The 19,879-nt window shown below is 41.3% G+C and overlaps 1 protein-coding gene across 2 annotated transcripts in view; it reads right to left on the bottom strand.

Annotated features, from left to right (window-relative positions):
* Nucleotides 1–14,641: 14,641 nt before the first annotated feature.
* The window catches only part of ankrd50 (ankyrin repeat domain 50), a 46,847-nt gene continuing 41,609 nt past the window's right edge, over nucleotides 14,642–19,879 (bottom strand). For both annotated transcript variants that reach the window (XM_053649920.1, XM_053649923.1), the window contains exon 5: nucleotides 14,642–19,831. The gene's annotated coding sequence lies outside the window, so the exon portion shown is untranslated. The remainder of the gene's footprint in view (nucleotides 19,832–19,879) is intronic.

The following is a 19,879-nucleotide window of genomic DNA, read 5'->3' as shown; positions in this document are numbered from 1 at the left end:
CATACACACACACACACAATTTTCATAGCCCTCATTTGGAGTAAGAAGGCATTGGATGTTTCTCACCCTAATCACTCGCTCTTTCTCTCTTTCAATACTTTTCTTCCCCTGAGACTTATACACTGACACAAATGATTAACTGGTGACAGTGAGTACATTTAAAAAAAATTTTTTGAAGAAAATTAAGTTTTTAATCATTGTTATTGAATAGATGCATTCATTATTAAGCTTCAAAGACATCCTGGTAAAAATCAATTATCAAAGTTCTGACTTTTTATACATTTATTTTTATTATTATACATTTATTTATTTTCTAATAAAATTTCATATAAGTTGTTTGTGTGTAAATACACACACAATATAAAATATATAAAGGTGTATGGTTATCTAAATATAGTATATACAACCTGTAAATAATAAATTAAAATGAATGTAAAAATAATTTCTATAAATAAAATAATGAAATAATAATAATAATTAATTTTAATTAATAATATGTTTTATTATTATTGTTGTTGTTATTATTATTATTATTATTATTATTATTATTATTATTATTATTTCAGAACCATGATTACCGAGACACCAATTTATTAATGTGGTTCAATGTTTCTATATAAATTTGCTTTAATTTGTATGTGTGTGTTGTGTTGATTTAGGTAAATACACGTTTAAATAATTAAAATGATTTTTTACCTGACGATAATGACGTTTTTATTAATTATTATTATTAATTAACACATTAAAACTATAAAAGGCTGAGAGTAATCTTTACCATTAATCTTTACATAAATAATCAGACAGCTGCGACACACATAGCTTAGCAACATGAATACATAGAGTAATTTAGACACAAATCAGACACACACACAAACAAGAGCAATTTTCTGAAATGTCTCTTAGGCTTAACCCTCCTATTATGTTATGGGTCAATTTGACCCATTTCCACATTTGAAATGTCTGAAAAACTGCTTAATCTCCCTTTTTCTCTTTGAAATTTTTCGACTTTCCTCATTTAGGGTCATGAACTTGTATGTAAATATTTCTTATGTCTTGTCTCAGAAAAGCCATAATATAGGTTTACTGTTTCAAGCTGTTCTTTGCTGTTTTTGTGGGTATTTAAACTGTGGGGAGTCATTTTGACCCACAACATAATGGGTGTAATGTTTTTTTCCCAACATAATAGAAGGTTTAAAAGCATGATTAATGTACAGTGCTGGAACAGCTAGAATAATTAGGTAATACTACATTAACCTGTGGGAATTATGGTAATTATGAGGCGACATATCACCTCTGACTTGGAAATTAATCATTTCTGTGGCAGCAGTACAGCTATGGTAGCTAGTGGTTAGCTCAATCTTATTTTAAAACCGCTGTCTGGTTTCAGAAAGCTAAATGCTACAAGTGAAAAAGTTACATCACACTATACTGTCATTACGTCCCCTCTGTTAGAAAGCAACAGCCACCACTGCCTTGTAGGAACATTACTGTCAAAATGGTTTAAACAAATGTGTTATGTGTGTTTGTTGGAGGAGTGTGTCTATTTTTTTCATGTGTGTCTGGACATGAATTTATCATCAGAAGTCCCTTGACTATATGACCATTTTGACCAGGTGGAGACATTTATCCAGCCGAAAGTATAAAATAAAAAGAGTGAACAGATCCCCATTTGGTTACTGAGGTTAGGATTGTGTAGGCATAGCATTATTTAGCTACACTAACAAACAAGTCAATGAAAGTACCTCACATAGCTTTGTATAGATGTATGTGCGTGTATAAGTGGGTGCTTGTGTAATGTAAGTTTGTACCTAAAGGACAAAAGACAGAAGGATGAATAGAAGAGAGACATTTGATCAGCCGTTTCCGCACTGTGACATTCAGAAAAGCCTTGTAATTATACACTTACACACACACTTTCTTCCGGATGCATCTTTTCTTGTCTCACCTGTGCTTGACTTGCTTCCTGTTGGTATTGGGTCTCTCAAACAGAAACTCACACTGAATGAGCTTTAAACGATCATGCTATGAGATAATCTAAAGCTCAGACATGAATGCAGGTGTGTTTGTGTGTGTATTAGGGGTATTTTTCTGAGTCCATAGAATTCCTGCTTTAGTGGAATTGTGAGAGGGCAGGTACAGCAGCCACGCCTCCATTAGTGTGACTGACAGGATAAGTGCAGAAGCCACACCTCATTTAGCATGACTTACAGGTAACTCCTGCTTTAGTAGAACTGAGGAGGTCTACATCAGTGGTCACCAACCCTCTTCCTTGAAATCTACCTTCCTGCATGGCTCATCTCCAACCAAAAGCTAACACACATGTTTTAGTTTATCAAGAACTTTTTAAGGCTTCTAAAGATCAGATGGTCATGTGGGCATGATAGTCTTCAGGAAGATAGATCTCCAGGAACGGGGTTTGTGACCATTGGTCTACATTTACGGCATCTAGCAGACACCCTTATCCACAGCGACATGAAGAAATGCTTTGTAGTCTGTATCAAAAACACATCCTCATGCTAGCTCACTAGGTCAGGCACTAAAATTGTCAGTCTAAAAACCCTGCTGGGGAGGAGTAGAATATGAAGAGAAAACACAACTCAAGGATATAGTTATTTATTAATTTTAGATAAATGTGTCATTAGATTTGGGGGGCACGGTGGCTTAGTGGCTAACATGTTTGCCTCGCACCTCTGGGTTAGGAGTTTCGAATCCTGCCTCTGCCCTGTGTGCATGGAGTTTGCATCTTCTCCCAGTGCTTCAGGCATTTCCTTCAGGTACTCCAGTTTCCTCCCCCAGTCCAATGACATGCGTTGTAGGCTGACTGGCATTTCCAAATTGTCCGTAGTGTGTGAACGTGTGTGCGAATGCTTGTGCGACTGTACTCCAGCCTCCCTGAGACCCTGTGTAGGATAAGTGTATGGATGGATGGATGGATGGATATTATTAGATTAACAAAATGCAGATAGGCCACACCTCCTTTCTAGCCTTAGGCCATGCCTCCTTTCATAAGACAAACAAGACAAGTGCAGAGGCCATACCTGCTTTAGTGGTACTCCTTTCATGAGACTGACAGGACAAGCACAGAAGACACATCTCCTGTACTGGGATGGTTGGGACAAGCACAGAGGACATGCCTCCTTTAATGGGATTAACAGGACACACATAAAAGGCATGCCTCCTTTAGTGGGACTGACATGAGTACAGAGACCACACCTCCTTTCAATGAGGCTTGTAGGACAACCAGTTGCCATGCCTTCTTAGTTTGACTGACAGGACATGCACAGCGGTTATGTCTGCATTAGTGGCACTGAAAAGATGGGCCACACCACCTTTTGTGAGACACACAGGCACCATGCATGATAGATAAAATTGTCAATGAGTGTTGCTACAGGAGTATAGTGGAGTAAATGGCCAAAAGCAGAAAGAACATTGCTCGGAAACTGAGTATGTTGAGCATAAGCTATCTTTTTATTTACCCTTGTGCCTGGGTCATGGTGATGAAAAATAATATAAAACTATTCAAGACCGATACATTTGGCAGCTTTCCTAGCTTGCTCATTACTTTCAGCTCTGCTCCTCTCTTGGCCACATTGACACATATTCAGCTCTTTCCTGGGCCAGGAGATAATTCTCATAATAAGTGGCCCAGTGTGTGGAGTTTTGTTCGCAGGTCCAGGATATACTGTACTAAACTTCATTTTTACTGAACTTGATCAGCTGGGATCTCTTTCAGGATCACAACCCTGGAGATTACTTGAAACAGTGCCTTGGCCATGCTCTTCCCTGAGATCATCCACAGTGCCACTGCTTTGATATGTCACATTGTGTAGTTCACAAGGACTAACATGAAATCTGAACCAATTCTTTTGAAGGGGATCTCAATAAGGAAGAGAGGGAGCAGTGGTGTATTTGGGGAGGCTGGTGAATTCACCAGCTGATATTCGTGGCAAGATTCACATCATTCACATACATCACGTAAATGATGGGAGCAACAACTGGGTCACAGTTTCCCCTGTTAGAATGTCCAAACCCACTTTGAACAGCTTAATATTAATAATTGTAGTATAATCTTTTTTTAAGTGGGGGAAGGCTAGTGCAGCCCCATCTCAAACACTTTGATTGTCCATCACTGTGACCAGCTCAAAAACATTCATCCATGCATTGTCATGTGGCCCCACCCAATCACAATTATGTGACATACTCAGAAGTGCATCTGCTGTTAAGGCAATGCAAACACACCATTTTACTAGTCCTAGTCCTAAATCAGCAGCTAGCTAACTAAATCCCAGTCAATTTGGTTCCCAAAATTACTGGGTAGGAAAGATGGCAGTGACCACTATGCGTTTGGCTATTGTATTCAATTCTGAGATGCCACATCTCTTCAGAGTCTTATCTGAAATCAGGCTTCAGTGGATTAGGGTCTGTGTGCAGCCTGAATTCACAAAAGCCTAATGTATACCCCCTTGAGTACTAAGCATTACTCCGTATTTCACCTCCAAGTTGGGGGAGGACCTCAGCGATCAGGCACACCTGACCTGCTTCCATATGAATCAATTTGCCTGGAAATGGGGTCTCTGAAGCTCAAACAGACCAGCTTGGGCCCCAATTTGTTGAACAATGGCCTGCCCAAACATCAGGGTTGCAAGTCCAGGGTGTACCATGAACTCCAGCAGTTTTTTGAGATGTGACTAGGAGGTAGGTGGAATTCTCGGGGTGGTGAAAATGGCACAGCATGTTTCAGGGTCCACAAACATGTTCCTGGATCCATGTGGTCCTTGGCCAGCCAGATAGCACCAGTCAGATGCTGGATTGGTGACACTGGACCCAAGGCAGTAGCTAAAAGACAGGTGGCGAACTGACCCTCTAAGGTGAACATGAATGGTAGTTCCACTTCTTCAATTCCATTGAGCAGAACTGCCAGTGGTCCTCTGAGGACAGCCTGACCTACTCGAGCATGACTCTTCTAATTGCCAAATAATCCAGCTGATCCTGCCAGTTCAACCTCTCCAGTCAGAAGAGCCTGGATACAGAGCCCCCCACTTACTCTTTGGCCAGCTACATACTGTATGCCAAGGTGGTACCCTTGAACATATCCAGGTATGGCTTGGTATCACTAGCTCATTGGTGGTGTAGCAAGAGAGGAGGAAAGGGTTATGGGGCTTTTTAGAACTGCTTGATCCACAGCATGCTCATCTTGGATTCTAGCTGATCCTTACCTGCCTGCATTACAGGGTAAGACCACACATTAACTTATGAGCTTGGCAGCCTTCCAGCTTGTTAATCAATGTTCCGGGAAAAAGAGAAAAAAAAAACATCACATTAGTACCCTGGGAAAACAGGACTCTCGTGTGCCATGCCAATCATTACACCTGCAGCTCATCCCCAAAACACCACCGTCCTGCTGCAAACTTGTACTAAACCATGTCCCCACCTGATACACACTGACTGAGTCAATATCAGGTGTTGGTTGTTAGCACAGAGTGAAATACTCTTGTACAGTGTCAGAACTTTATGTGAAACATTAGTCCTTTGGCAAGTGTTTCTCAGCCTCATAGTTCTTTGCAGACATGTTCAGACACACACCCGCCAGTGACACATCACACAGCTTTGAACCTATATACTGTACAATAAGCACAAAACCACAAGGACACTGTGTGTTTGTGTTACAATTGTGTGGGGGTGTTGATCTGCAATGTAGCACATTGGAGACTGTCTTTAGTCATTGTTTCTGTCCTTTAATCATGACTTGATGGATAATAATTACACACACACACACACACACACACACACACACATACACACACACACACACACACACACACACACAATGGGAAAATGTAAAGGAACAGTTATGGAGAAAATCAAATGTACACAATGTTCCCATGTATTAACCAAAACAACTTTGGTGTCCAGTATTTATGTATAGTTTTACACTGGCACGCTAATGTAGCTAACAAGTAATAGAAGACTAGAAGACTCACCCAAAATGCTTTCTGTCGGTAGATGATAAAGCTAATTTTTTTTTTTTGTAGATGTGTGCCAAACATGAGTAAAAATAACAGTGAGGCAAAGAACCGTTTTGACTGCTACATAATAATAATAATATCCTATATTTATTTATTTATTTATTTACCAACCACCCAAAGAAACCATAGCCTGGCCTTCTTGTTTTCTATCAGCTCAAAAAACCACAGCTCATGAAATCACAGGTCAGTGTTTATCTACATAAAATCAGTACAAAGTAAAAGTAAATGCTAGCAGAAGCAAAGACGTGTATTCCACAATCATTATCCATAGCGAGGGTGTGAATTGTTATGCTGTCGAGATCGGAAATGCTATGGCTAAAATCGCCATATTGTATTGACACCTCATTAAAGGCACCAACTTTTTTTTTTTTTTTTTTTTCAAAATATTCAGATTAAAGCTGTCAGGTAGATATTTATTGAAAATTCCATTACTTTTCTTTATTTGCTGCAAGATCCAGTACAAAACGAAAGAAGCAAACACTGAACAAGTCTCGGCAGAGCAAGTCCTTTTGTCTAAAGGGGACATTTTACCCCTGAAATGTTCCTTGAAATAAACACAACCACAGTCTATTGGAAAGCATTAGATAAGACATAGATAGCACACGCATTTATTTCCTCAGATAGCCATTGCCTGAGATGACCCTATTTTGTCAAAAGACAAATACAACCCCCATCCCCCTAAAAAACACCTCTTAGATGTTTTGTCCAGCTTGTGTGACAGTGACAGCAGATCTGTGTTGCACTCTCTCTCTCTCTCTCTCCCTCTCACTCTCTTTCATACACAATGATTAAACACAAATACTAACTAGTGATCTATCTATCCATTATATCTCAAATAAATTCTGTTTATTCCCTTTTGGTTCTGTCTCTTTTTCATGATTTATATGGAGTTTGTGATTCTGTATGCTTTAGTGCAGAAGGGTGAATTGTACTGCATGTTAATGGGGGAAGACCTGCTGTGTAAGACTGTGTGTGTGTTTGTGTGTGTGCATGCTCTGACTGAGCTGAATAGGTTGTCGACATGAGGGTCACAGAGGTTAGAGGTCACTCACACATGGTTCAGGAGGTGATTTGAACCAAAATTAATGTGCGCGCACACACACACACACACACACACACACACACACACACACACACACACACACAGAAAGAGAGAGAGCGAGAGCATTTAGCATTGATAAATCACAGGAATTGTTCTGAACAAGGGATAGATGGAATCCAAACATGGTCATTCTCAGCTCCGCCCTTTCTTTCACTTGTGACATCACGCTTTGGTTGACACAGTAACTGGAAGAACAGAGGCTTGTCCTTAGCTGAACTGCAACACACACACACACACACAAAACAGGGTGATGCCAAGGCATTCCTAAAAGTCATTCCCTTGATAACACTCACTTTCTCTCACACACACATACACACGTGCACACACGCACACCATACACACACACACACACACACACACACAAATGTGCAGTGGTCTATGAAGAACATACACAGTTTCCATGGACACAAACAGGGAAACAGAGAAAGAGATGAATATGATCAGAACCAGCTGCTGGCTGGTTGATACAAAATGTGTGTGTGTGTGTGTGTGTGTGTGTGTGTGTGTGTGTGTGTGTGTATGTGTGTGTGTAGGAGATAGAGAAAGAGTGTGGAAAAGTGCTGAAAGCTGCTTACTGTGCTCTTGGCTAAGCTTCCTCTGCAAACATATTACTGTTTAAAAAATAGAGCGCACACACACAAACTTCACTCATGTTATGAAGTATTAATATTTGCACACACACACACTGATTTATATGACTGTGTGGTGAGTGGCACAGTTAAACGGAGCAGGTGATTTTGAGTATGCAGACAAGTGTGTGTGTGTGTGTGTGTGTGTGTGTGTGATCTCATGGTCAAAACCATGAGGTTATGTGCCAAGTAATAGGAGATTATGTGTGTTACAAAGATGTAAAAACTGCCAACAGATGGAAACGTGTGCATGTGCACACACACACACACACACACACACACAAATAATTTACATTGTGTACTGTAGAGTATATGTAAAGGCACACCTACATTAGGAGCCTCTCTATAGTCATCTATCTACAATATTAGAGAGTTAAACTCTTATAACTCCATCTCTCTCTGTCTGTCGCTCTCCCACTTTCTCTCTCTTTCTCTCTCTCTGCCACGTGCACTTCAGTGCAGAGGAATATAATTATGGCTGCTGCCACAAAATGGGAGAGAGCGAGAGAGAGAGAAGAAAAAAAGGGAAGAAAAAGCTGTATTTGATTTGGAAATATATAGTCAACGGAGTTGATTTCATTAATTGTGTTTTCCTGTCCTCAAAAATTTAACTTCAACACCTCTTTCTTCTTCTTCTTCTTCTTCTTCACTATTTCATTACTTTTACGATACAAATCTACATACGAACAAATATATTCATAAAATTGTTCATGCGAACATTTACACAAATAATGCAATATTCGTGAAAGTCCAGTTAGTTCACAAAAAAATGTTTGTATTTCACGAGTGCTCGTGAATTTGTTGCAATCCAGAAACAAAATCCATAAATGAAGCCAAATAACACTAGCCATTCAATTAGGGCAAAAGTAACAGCACCCTATAACAGGAGGAATGATTTAGTGTGTGTCCATGTTAGCTGATGTGCTGCAGTGGCTGAGCTGTATTACAGGAAGACAACCATTTAGTTGTCGTTTTATTGTTTTCGGCTCTATCTAAGCATCCCCTTATATGGAGTTCCCTTTCAAAGGGGACTCAATGTTGCGTGAGCTCCACACTGTGGGAAGCGCCCTCACGCGTGACCAGTATCTGAAGCTTGTTTAACATCCTGCCTATGTATGGCATGGTATAAAACAGCACCTGTTAACCATGCCATCAGCCTTATCTGATGGGGGGGGGGGGGGGTTACACTTTCTGTGTGAAGTGTCTAGGGACGGAGCATGCCACATCAGCCATCAAGAAGTCTCACTGTGTGCATTGCGAACGCCTTACAATCAGGCAGCTCCATTCGCGGCTCGCTCTCTTCTCGGCCAAAGTGAGTTGAGTTTCAGAGCCTCGCTGATCTGGGCCGGCCACTGTTGAGGCAACCAGACGGCTTAGGTCCTGGGGATCTGGTATGGTGGGCAAAGCCTATGCGGCAGTGGCTCTCGCTTGTGAGTCACTGCATACAATGACAGTATTGCAGGCCTACCAAGCAGACCTGCTGAGTGAGCTCATCATTGGGGAGGGACTTGGGCCTGAGGCAGTGGCGTAGCTTTGCTGCACAACGGATTTGTCTGTCTGGGCAACCATGCAAATGGCCCATCATATCGGTTGTTCAATAGTTAGCTTGATTGTGGCAGAGAGGTACCCATGGCTCAACCTCTCAGGAATGGGGGACAAGGATAAGGTCTCCCTGCTGGATGCTCCTGTTGAACCTTCTGGCCTGTCTGATGGCACGATTAATGCCACCACTGATAGGTTTCGTGAGGCGAAACAGCAAACGGCAGCGTTCAGTCAGTTCTTTCCCTGTTGTGTCACGTTCGCACTTCCCCAGTGCTAGTGTGAGAGAGGCACAGAAGGTGAGTGTGGCGGCCTACCTCACCCTGTGGAGAGCCAGGAGGACCGGGTTGCCACAGTCGGAGCCTGCTAATAGACCTGATCTAAGAAAGATCATAAAGGCCAAGCAGAGAAAGAAGGAGCAGTCCTTATGGGATGCGGAGGGACGTATCGGGGGAAGTGAGGTTGTTAGGGCAGTTAGCGTAGGAAGTAAGAGTCCTCTTGGACAAAGGTGCCATAGAACATGTACCCCGTTCCTTGAGGGAGGGAGGTTTTTACAGCCACTATTTCCTGGTCCACAAAAAAGATGAAAGTATGCGGCCAATTTTAGATCTACGTCATCTGAACCATAGTCTTCGGACATAAAGTTTCAAGATGCTGGCGCTCAAACTTATCGATTCAGTTCAAGGACTGGATTGTGAAGATAGATCTAAAATAGGCATATTTCCACAAATATCCAGAAATATTGCCCAGTCCCGGGAAGTTCCTTAGGTTTGCGTTTGGAGGCAACACGTACCAATATTGGGTTCTTCACTTCGGACTAGCTTCATCCCCTCGCACCTTCACAAAGTGTATGGATGCTGCTCTGGCTCCCTTGAGACTCCAGGACATCTGTGTACTACACTACCTGGATGACTGGTTAATCCTAGCATGATCCAGGGAACTGGCAATTCAACATCGAGATGTTGTTATTGCCCACATGAGGAGCTTGGGGCTCAGGTTGAACCTCGATAAACGTATGCTTTCTCCAGTACAGAGGACAACTTTTCTAGGGTTTATATGGGATTTTACTATGATGAGGGCATTTCTATCCCCAACACATGAAGAGTCAATCCTATCAACACTGAACAAGATAAAGCCGGGTCTGGGCATCCCCTCCAGTCTCTATGAGAGTCTGTTGGGGCTTATGGCAGCAGCAGCCAATGTTGTACCATTGGGCCTATTGCACATGAGACTGTTTCAGTGATGACTGCAAAGTTCTGGGTTTCGTTCAAGGATGAAACCTCAGAGTAATCAGTGTCATGTGGCGATGCCTACGTGCTCTGAGAATTTGGAGGTGTCCCTGGTTTCTAGCCTCGGGTCACACTCTAGGGGCATCTCCTTATTTCAAGATGGTAATGACAGATGGCTCCCTCATGGGCTGGGGTGCAGTCTTAGATGGCTGTCCAGCTCACAGTCTCTTTAACGACCCTTATCTGGTGTGGCATATAAATCGTCTAGAAATGCGGGACGTATTTCTAGCATTGAAATTCTTTCTTCCTCAAATGAGAGGTCAGCATGTGTTAGTTGTGACCGACAACACAGTGGTGGTCTCACATACACCAGGGAGGGTTACGTTCAAGCCCCCTGTTCAGGCAGGCACAACTAATTCTTCTCTGGGCAGAGGGAAAATTTTTTGTCAGTGAGTGCAATGTACATTACGGGCAACTGGATGAGGCCTGGGGAATGGAGGCTCCATCCACAAGTGGTGGAGTCCATATGGCGGAGGTTCGGCCAAGCAGAAATGGATCTGTTCACCTCAGAGGAGACAACACACTGCCTGCTGTGGTTCACTACCACTCCTCCTGCACCATTGGGGCGGGACGCCATGGTGCACACATGGCTGAGGTCACATCTGTACGTTTCTTCCCCGATCGCTCTGCTCCCACAAGTTCTAGCGAGAGTTCGCCAAGACTGTCTACGTCTGCTGCTAGTAAACCTTATTGGCCAGCTTAAATATGGTTCTCAGAGATAATATCTCTGCTAGATGGCACTCCTTGGGAGATTCCTGTCCACAGGGATCTACTGTCTCCAGCTGGAGGGCTGATTTATCACCCTCTGCCAGAAATATTGAAACTGCGGGTCTGGCCCCTGAGGGGAACCAGTTCATAGTTTCTGGTCTCTTAACTGAGGTTGTAAAGACCATGTTGAATGCTAGAACACAATCCATGAGAAAATTGTATGCGGTCATGTGGCGACTTTTTGTCTTGTGGTGTGAGGAATGTCAGCTAGACCCAGAAAACTGCACAATATCTACTGTCCTGGAGTTCTTAAATGGGCGTTTCTCAGCAGGGTTGACTCCTTCTATAATCAGGGTGTACATGGCCGCCATTTCGGCCAGCCACGCCCCTATTGATGGAGCCTCTGTGGCGCAACATCCTCTAACATCGAGGTTTATGCGTGTCAGGTGTCAGGTGGCTGAGGCCCATCTACAGACCACACATACCTTCCTGGGTCATGTCTGTGGTCCTGGAAGGCCTGTCAGGTGCCCCATTTGAGCCCTTAGAGTCAGCCTCAGAGAAGCTTCAGACTCTATAGGTAGCTCTTCTGCTGGCCCTGACATCTCTCAAGCAAGTAGGAGATCTACAAGCTCTCTCTGTTGCTCCTTCCTGCCTTGACTTTTCCCCTGGATTAGCCAAGGCCTTCCTATATCCTAGGCCGGATTATACTCCTAAAGTGCCTACGTCTGCTGCCCAGCTGGTAGTGTTGCAGACTTTCTGCCCTCCTCCGTTCCTTCATTCCGGAACAAGAGAAATTGTACCTACTGTGTCCAGTAAGGGCTCTCTTTACTTACGTCCACTGCTCAGGCCAGTGGCGCAAATGGAAGTTTGCTGGTCTGATTTGGTGGTGACAGTAGAAGTGATGCTGTGTCGAAACAGCGCATCTCTAATTGGACAGTGGAAGCAATCTCTATCACTTGTGAGGTGCACGGTCTCATTACATCTCTGGGCATTAGGACTCATTCCACTAGGGGGTTGCCTCCTTGAAGGCTTTGTCCAAAGGGGTACCCTTACAGGATGTGTGTGCTGCACCAGGCTGGTCTACGCCGCACACATTCATTCGATATTACAGCCTGGACATACATTCCACCCCAGGCTGAAGTGTCTTGCAGTGACCCTTGGGTTCTGATCTTTTGAACAGGCCATACCCTTAGTATGACGGAGAGGTTATTCTTGTTCGCACAGCATGGACCTTTGAAAGGGAACATCTGGTTTACGCATGTAACCCTGTTGAGATGTTGTGAAGCTTTGTCATACTGGAGCATACCTGCGAATTGCATCTTCGCTTCAGATAATAGAGGCTGACCGTGTGGTTCACAGGTGCTGTTTTATATCACGCGACACGCTTAATTGCCTACTCACCTGATCACAGCATGCCTATAATTAGGCATGATGTTACACAAGCTTCAGATGTTGGTCATGTGTGAGGGTGCTTCCCATAGCGTGAAGCTGAGGCAACGTATCGTTCCCTTCTCAGGGAACAAGGTTAACTGCATAACCCAGACGTTTTTTGATCATAAATAAAAGGAACTCAGCTGTGCCGTGAAGGTCCTCGGGTGACTGGATTTTATCAACGTACTCTCATGAATATGAAGAAATATAACTCTATATACAGTATAACTTATTTAAAGGTAAGAACTACTACTTTGTTCAGTCTGTACAGGATTTCGTGGTGTTTTTCTGTGATGGTTGCAGTCAAAATTCTTCAAAGTTTGTGATGCAATTTGCTGTTTTTTGTGCTTTTTTGCAGAAAACTACTTGATTTGACGAAATTGCAATTGCACAAAATTATTTTTCATGGACTTTCGCAGTGATGTTTGTTGGTAAATGAGACCTTTTAGCTGTTCTCATGTTTGCCACATGTGAATTGAAGAGGGCTTTGGCTGAATGCACATTGTGATGACATCACATGATGTATCTGGTCCAAATCTGCAGAAAATCTGCGATAATTTTGCAACATTGCAAGATCCTGTGAATATTGCAGAGTTTCCTTGATTTTGTGTTAATTTCTTTGATCGCAAACTCGCAAAATCCTGGAGGGACTGACTTTGGGTTTGAGACCACCATGGGTTTATGAGTAGAAATCAAACTGCGTTTTATTATTATTGAACATGTCCATATTTAGACTTCTGAAGCTGAAAAACTAATCTATGCATTAATCTCCAGCAGATTAGATTGTACTGACCTTCATGAACACACACACAAAATCAATAAGAAAGCTTTTGCTTCCAAACGTATTTACTCAAACAAGAAAAAAAAAGAACAACCTCATAACTGCTATATATAAATCACTTCATTGGCTCCTGATCGTCTACAGAATTGATTTTAAAGTACCTTTACTTGATTACAAAGCTCTTAATGCAGCTTCCAAATACAATTCAGACTTGCTCAATGTGTAAAGAGTGAACAAAGCTCTAAGGTTAAAGAAGACTTAAAAACAGTGAACGATACATGAAAGAGATATGAGTTATGGTCCAACTGGATGAAAAATTCTACCTTACAATGTCTTCATTTAAAATAAAGCTTAATTAATTTGTACGCCTTTAGCCATCTATGTAAATACAAACCAAGTGTCTTTGTAATGCTGTTGAGTAACCTGACATCTTGTCCTTGTAAACCATATATAGCAGTTCTCTCTCTCTCTCTCTCTCTCTCTCTCTCTCTCTCTCTCTCTCTCACACACACACACACACACACACACACACAGTAAATCCACTTGGCCTCCCACTATAAACAACATACAATTCATCATACAGATAAATCCTAGGTGAATCAATGGTTGCTAGGTGCACAGATGTGTGTGTGTGTGTGTGTGTGTGTGTGTGTGTGCGCGTGTTGGGGGGATGGAGTTGGGGGTGGGGGGTATGGTCCAGTTCAGAGAGACAGACAGAAAGAAGGAGAGGAACAATGAAGTACCACCAGAATCAGGGTAGGGAGACAGAGACAGATAGAAGTATAGGGAAAGGACAGTGAGTGGAAAAAAGAGAAAGAAAAAGACACAAGAAGAAACACAGAACATGGAAAGGAAAGAGACACAAAGAGAGAGAGATCTAGAAAGAGAAAGGCTGAAAAATGTGAACAGAGTGAGTCAGACAAAAGGAGTAAGAGAGAAAATTCCCCATGTGCAGTTACTGAAGATATCTGCAGATCCTTTTCAACACGCGCGTGTGTGTGCGTGTGTGTGCGTGTGTGTGTTTTTGCAGGGGATTGAAGTTCAGAAGGTGAATATGCTGTCACTGTGCAGCGTGTTATCGCATCAGCATCACACTCTTGTTACACACTATCCTGTTTGTTTTTCTGCACACACACGCGCGCGCGCACACACACACACACACACACACATCTTTTATCAAACACACATCTCTTACATTTTCACCTTGTCCTAACAAGTCACAGGAGTGTTTGACTCCTTTTATTACACACACACACACACACACACACAACATTTTATGAATGGTACCTTCATAAACCCTAGATAACCCATTCACCCATTCATAAGCATTGTATTATTTATGTATTTATTTTACAAAGCAATGCTTGAGAACTTATTAAAAGACTTAAGTCAAAACTTGTTCAGTGACATTTAGAGGCTTTACGTGACTGTCTCTTCATGATACAGAGAAGAAAAAAATCCCCGACTGATCATTGTGTCAACAAATGAAGTACCGGATATATTAAAAAAAAAAACAAACAAAAAAAAACACATACTGTGTTAAAAATACCATTAAACAGAATTAGGGCAATAAAACGCTACACAGGTCCGAAACTGTTGTGAAATTTACCAAAAGGAAGGCAAAAGAACCCAGGATCAGAACTGTGGAATTTAGCTGGTGGCTGTGCCATTTCAAAATCAACCATTAAATGCCACTTGCATACTGGAACAACAAACTGTTTTGAAGCATTGCGAGAAGAAGCCCTTCCTAAGAGTATCTCACTAAATACAGCTCAGGATAGGATGATAGCCCACTGTAAAATATGTCAGTGGATCATTGATGGTTTAGAGATGTTTTGTGGCTGGTAGTTCAGGGGTTCTTGTCAAGATAGATGGAATCTTGAATTCAGCCCAAAATCTGGCTGCCCCTGCCAGGAGAAGATGCTGAGCCAAACATACACTATATGGCCAAATGTTTGTGGACACCTGACCATCACACCCGTATGTACTTGTTGAACATCCCATTCCAGATTTAGTCCCTCTTTTCTGTTATAATAACCTCCACTCCTTCGATGGGTTGGCACCCAGTCCTGCCTTGTGCCCCGAGTCCCCTGGGATAGCCTCCAGGCTCCCCGCGACCCTGTGTAGGATAAACGGTACAGAAAATGGATGGATAACCTCTACTCTTCCAGGAAGGCTTTCCACTAGATGGAGTGTATCTGTGATTTGTGCTCATTCATCCACAAGAGTATTAGTGAGGTTAGGTACTGGTGTTGGATGAGGAGGCCTAGGGCTCAGTCAGTGTTCCAGTTCATCTGATAAGTGTTCAGTGGAGTTGAGGGCAGGGCTCTGTACAGGTTACTTGAGTTCCTTGGTAAATTATGTCTTCACAGCCCTCGCTTTGTGCGCAGGAGCATTGTCATGCTGGAAGATGTTTGTGCCCTTTACCTCCAGTGAAGGCAAATTGTAATGCTACAGGATACAGAGACATCCTATACAATTTTGTGCTTTGTGGTGACAGTTTGGGGAAAAACTGCATATGGATTTGATGGTCAGGTGTCCAGATACTTTTGGCCACACTTTATAGTGTACTTCCAAGTCAACAGTCATATTTTGCTAAGGCTATCTATCTCAGGCAATGGATTTGTACCCAACTGAAAACCTCTGTATGCGATCTGAATTGAGTATTCCACATGCACAAACCTGAGAAAATAAATAAGCTTAAAATGTTCTGTATTGAGTAGTGGACCACAGTACCAATCTTGCTCAACATTATGAGAAGAGAGCTGGGGCTGTTGTGACATCTGCCATGGAGACAACAAAATATTAATGTAAGAGTTTTGTAGAAAAAAAAACAAAACAGCCCTATTGCATATTGCACTATTAAAAAAAAATGTTTTGAAAAAACGTTTGATTAAAATTATACAACATTCCTCTAGGGTGGCACAGTAGGTAGTGTTGCTGCATTACATCTCCAGGCTCTCTGGTTTGATCCTGAACTTGGGTTACTGTCTGTAAGGAGTTTGACATGTTCTCCCCTTGTCTGCATGGGTTTCCTCTGGGTTCAGTGGTTTCCTCCCACCTCTCAAAAACACTGATGGGTGGATTGGCTATGCTGAAATGTCCTACTATGTGTTTGCATGGTGCCCTGTGATGGACTGGTGCCCTATCCAGGTTCACCATCTTTGACTCAGCATTCCTGGGATAGCCTACCCTGATACAGTGTGATCCTGATCAGGATATAGCAGCAACCAAATCTTTCTGTAAGTATCCATCCATCCATTTTCTGTACCGCTTATCCTACACATGGTTGCAAGGAGCCTGCAGTCTATCCAAGGGGACTCAGGGCACAAGGTGGGGGACACCCTGGAAGGGGTGCTAACCCACTGCAGGGCACAATCGCACACACATTCACACACTGGTAGAACATGGCAAACTCCATGCACACAGAGTGGAGGAAGGATTCGAACCCTCAACCTCAGAGGTGCGAGGCATTAGTTAAGTCTTCTCATGCATAAATTTACACACACTCAGGAGCATGAGTAGGATACGAACATTTTTTTCCGAATTCATGGGATTTCAGAAATTTCTTGCGTTTTTTGCAGAGGCGAGGGAAACATACCCCTTCTCCCTGTATGTATAAGCTCAAAATATTACTTATAGTATGTGTTACTCTTTTTATATTTTAATTTTCTTCAAAAGTGCCAATAATTCTGTGCGTACACACTCCTGTCGTCAAAGACAAAACTGAATCAAGGAAAACAAACAGCTTCAGCGGTAAAGCAAATATGTTTATTAAGCACTTTAATATACGTCCGGGGAAAAAAAAATCATATAATACAAGAAAAAAAAAGTTAAGTTTAAATGTACATGGTCAAGCTATTTACAATCTCCAGTCTCACACTTCTTTCATCGAACCCCGAAGTTGAGATATTACACAGGACAGACAGACATGCATGGTGGAGGAACAGAAAAAGAAAATGAAGCAACACTGCAGGTCAACAGATGGCTTAACATTTCTGAATACTGTCCAGAATTCCTTTCTCTCTCTCTACCTTCGAATGAAAGGCTCTTGTTCAGACATACCGAGCTTTCAATTGTCTTTGTTAGTCTTTTATTATTATTTTTATTTTGTTGCTATCACCCTTCTTTTATTCTTCAGCTCTCACTGCCAGCAGCGTAAAACGAAGCGCTACACACCCTCAACTCATAGATTCACTCACTCTCCCGTTACTGTTTCGACTTTGGCATGACGGAAACACGTTTCAGATGATGCCCTGAAACCAAAATATGAATTACTTTAAAATGTTAACAGAGGAGAACATTTCCAGCCTCTTTGTCATGTTGTTTTCTTCTGGTTCATATTTTGATAAAGAGAAAATGTTTCTGTATAGGAATTCCCATTGAAAATATAATTCAGGACAAGAATAGGCTTACCGTATTTTTCATACTATAAGACACATTTATATCAGAAAATAAAATATGTCGCTTAATTCAGAAGTCACATTTACGGAATAATGCGGTGAACAATAAATTAGCGTAAAGATATTCAATCAGCGTCTGGTGTACATGTTTATTTGTTTAGGTTTGCATCTTAACTATGAGACTAATGTAGCTAAATATGCAAGGTTGATCTATCACACCCAAATATTTTTCATAAATATCTTTAAACCTCATCCAGTTCTTCACACAGACTTTAGCAATGTAGTTTAGGTCATAGTACGACAGTGAACAAAACTTAATTATCAATATTAACATTCTTGTTTAAGTCTTGACTCTCTTATGGGAAAGTAAAACTGAGTACATTTCAGTATAGCAGGCATTTAGATTTTATGTAATCATGTCAATCATCAACTATGGACAAGTAGGTTTAACAACTAGAGAAAGAAAAAAACCAACACATTGGAGATTTTCCTTGCCTGACAGGCTAGATAAAAATTTCCTGATTTGTCCACCCATGATGAACCAGGTGGCTGAGTCAAATAAAGTTGAATAATGGCTTCAAAACAAGACACAAAAATTGGTCATTTGTGCTTGCCATGATGACGGGTAAATTCACTTCATTTATTGGTTGGATTCTGTATAACATATGTTACGTGGTTGTACAGATCACAGTACGTTCTCAAAAAAAAAAAAAAAAAAAAGGTGTCTTATAGTGTGGAAAATGATCAGGGAAAAATTGAACCTACAGTCAATTTTTGATTATAGAAAATCGTTTTGTATATAGCACCAAATTCTATTCATGTTTAAATATGACTGTAAATAATTCAACATTATAATAAATGGTTAAAAAAAAAAAAAAAAAAAAGTCCCACAGGGACTAAATAAAAGTGCGAGGCAAGGTCAAATAAACCCCACCCCTCAGGGCATCGGTAATACTACAATAAACATGATATAAAGTTAATAAAAGACAATGTAGGTGACAAAGTTGAAAAATAATCATACTAGCAAATAAAAACTGCACACAGCACCATGAAATAGTATGACAACTAAAAGTGGCTTTTTTTCCCAAAATAAATATGATTGACTACACGGATGGGGAGTAATTTGTATCTGCCGTTACTATTAAATGCATACTGACTGACTGACTGAATTTGTGATATAACAACAAGATTAGGATAGAGATACGGTGTGTTTTTTTCCAGAGGCGATTATTGATATTCTTGATATTCTTGATATCCTCCTCAGTTGATACACTGCTGTCCATTTTGCTTGTTTTATACAGGTAGAAAAGTGATAAACAAGCAAAAACACTGAACCGATTTCTTTTGATTAAAAACAAATAATAAAAAAAACAAGCACCATAAAAATCATAAAAATGAAGGAGAAAACAAACAAACAAACAAAAAAGTATAAGTGATTTAGATTTTTTTTTTCTCATTGCAGAAAAATTAAAAGTGCATACATGGCTTATTAAATAGCAATACATTAAATTAAAATGATGGTGTGCATGAATATGAGTAGGCTGTAACATCGGTAGGCACATAGATATTCAGTTCAAATTATTTGCCATATGCTGCAATCAGGATACTTCCCTTGGGTTTCCACATCCCCCCCATCTCCCCCCCCCCTTGTTTTTTTATTCTAGCTGGGGTGTTTCACTGAGGGCTGAGTAGCAATGGTTTCTGGGAGCATATGTATACATTTCAGGAGTTAAGTGCAGATCTGGGACCAGTTCCTTTCTGATAATTTCATGTAGTATTCAACTTTATTCACATAAAATCTGATTCTAGATCAAGCACTTTTGAGCTGACTAGCTGACCTCTGATACATTTTTTTCCCCGATGAAAACAGCTGCTTTGGCACATTCTCCATAACATCTGGATGAGGGTTTCAGTTTAAGATGCCTGAAACAAAATCATTTGAGTCAGTATTCGGTTGGAAAATGATTTCCT

The sequence above is a fragment of the Ictalurus furcatus genome, chromosome 2 (genome assembly GCF_023375685.1).
Source record: "Ictalurus furcatus strain D&B chromosome 2, Billie_1.0, whole genome shotgun sequence".
In the NCBI taxonomy this organism is placed as follows: domain Eukaryota; kingdom Metazoa; phylum Chordata; class Actinopteri; order Siluriformes; family Ictaluridae; genus Ictalurus; species Ictalurus furcatus.
This window is presented reverse-complemented; position numbering and strand designations above follow the sequence as displayed.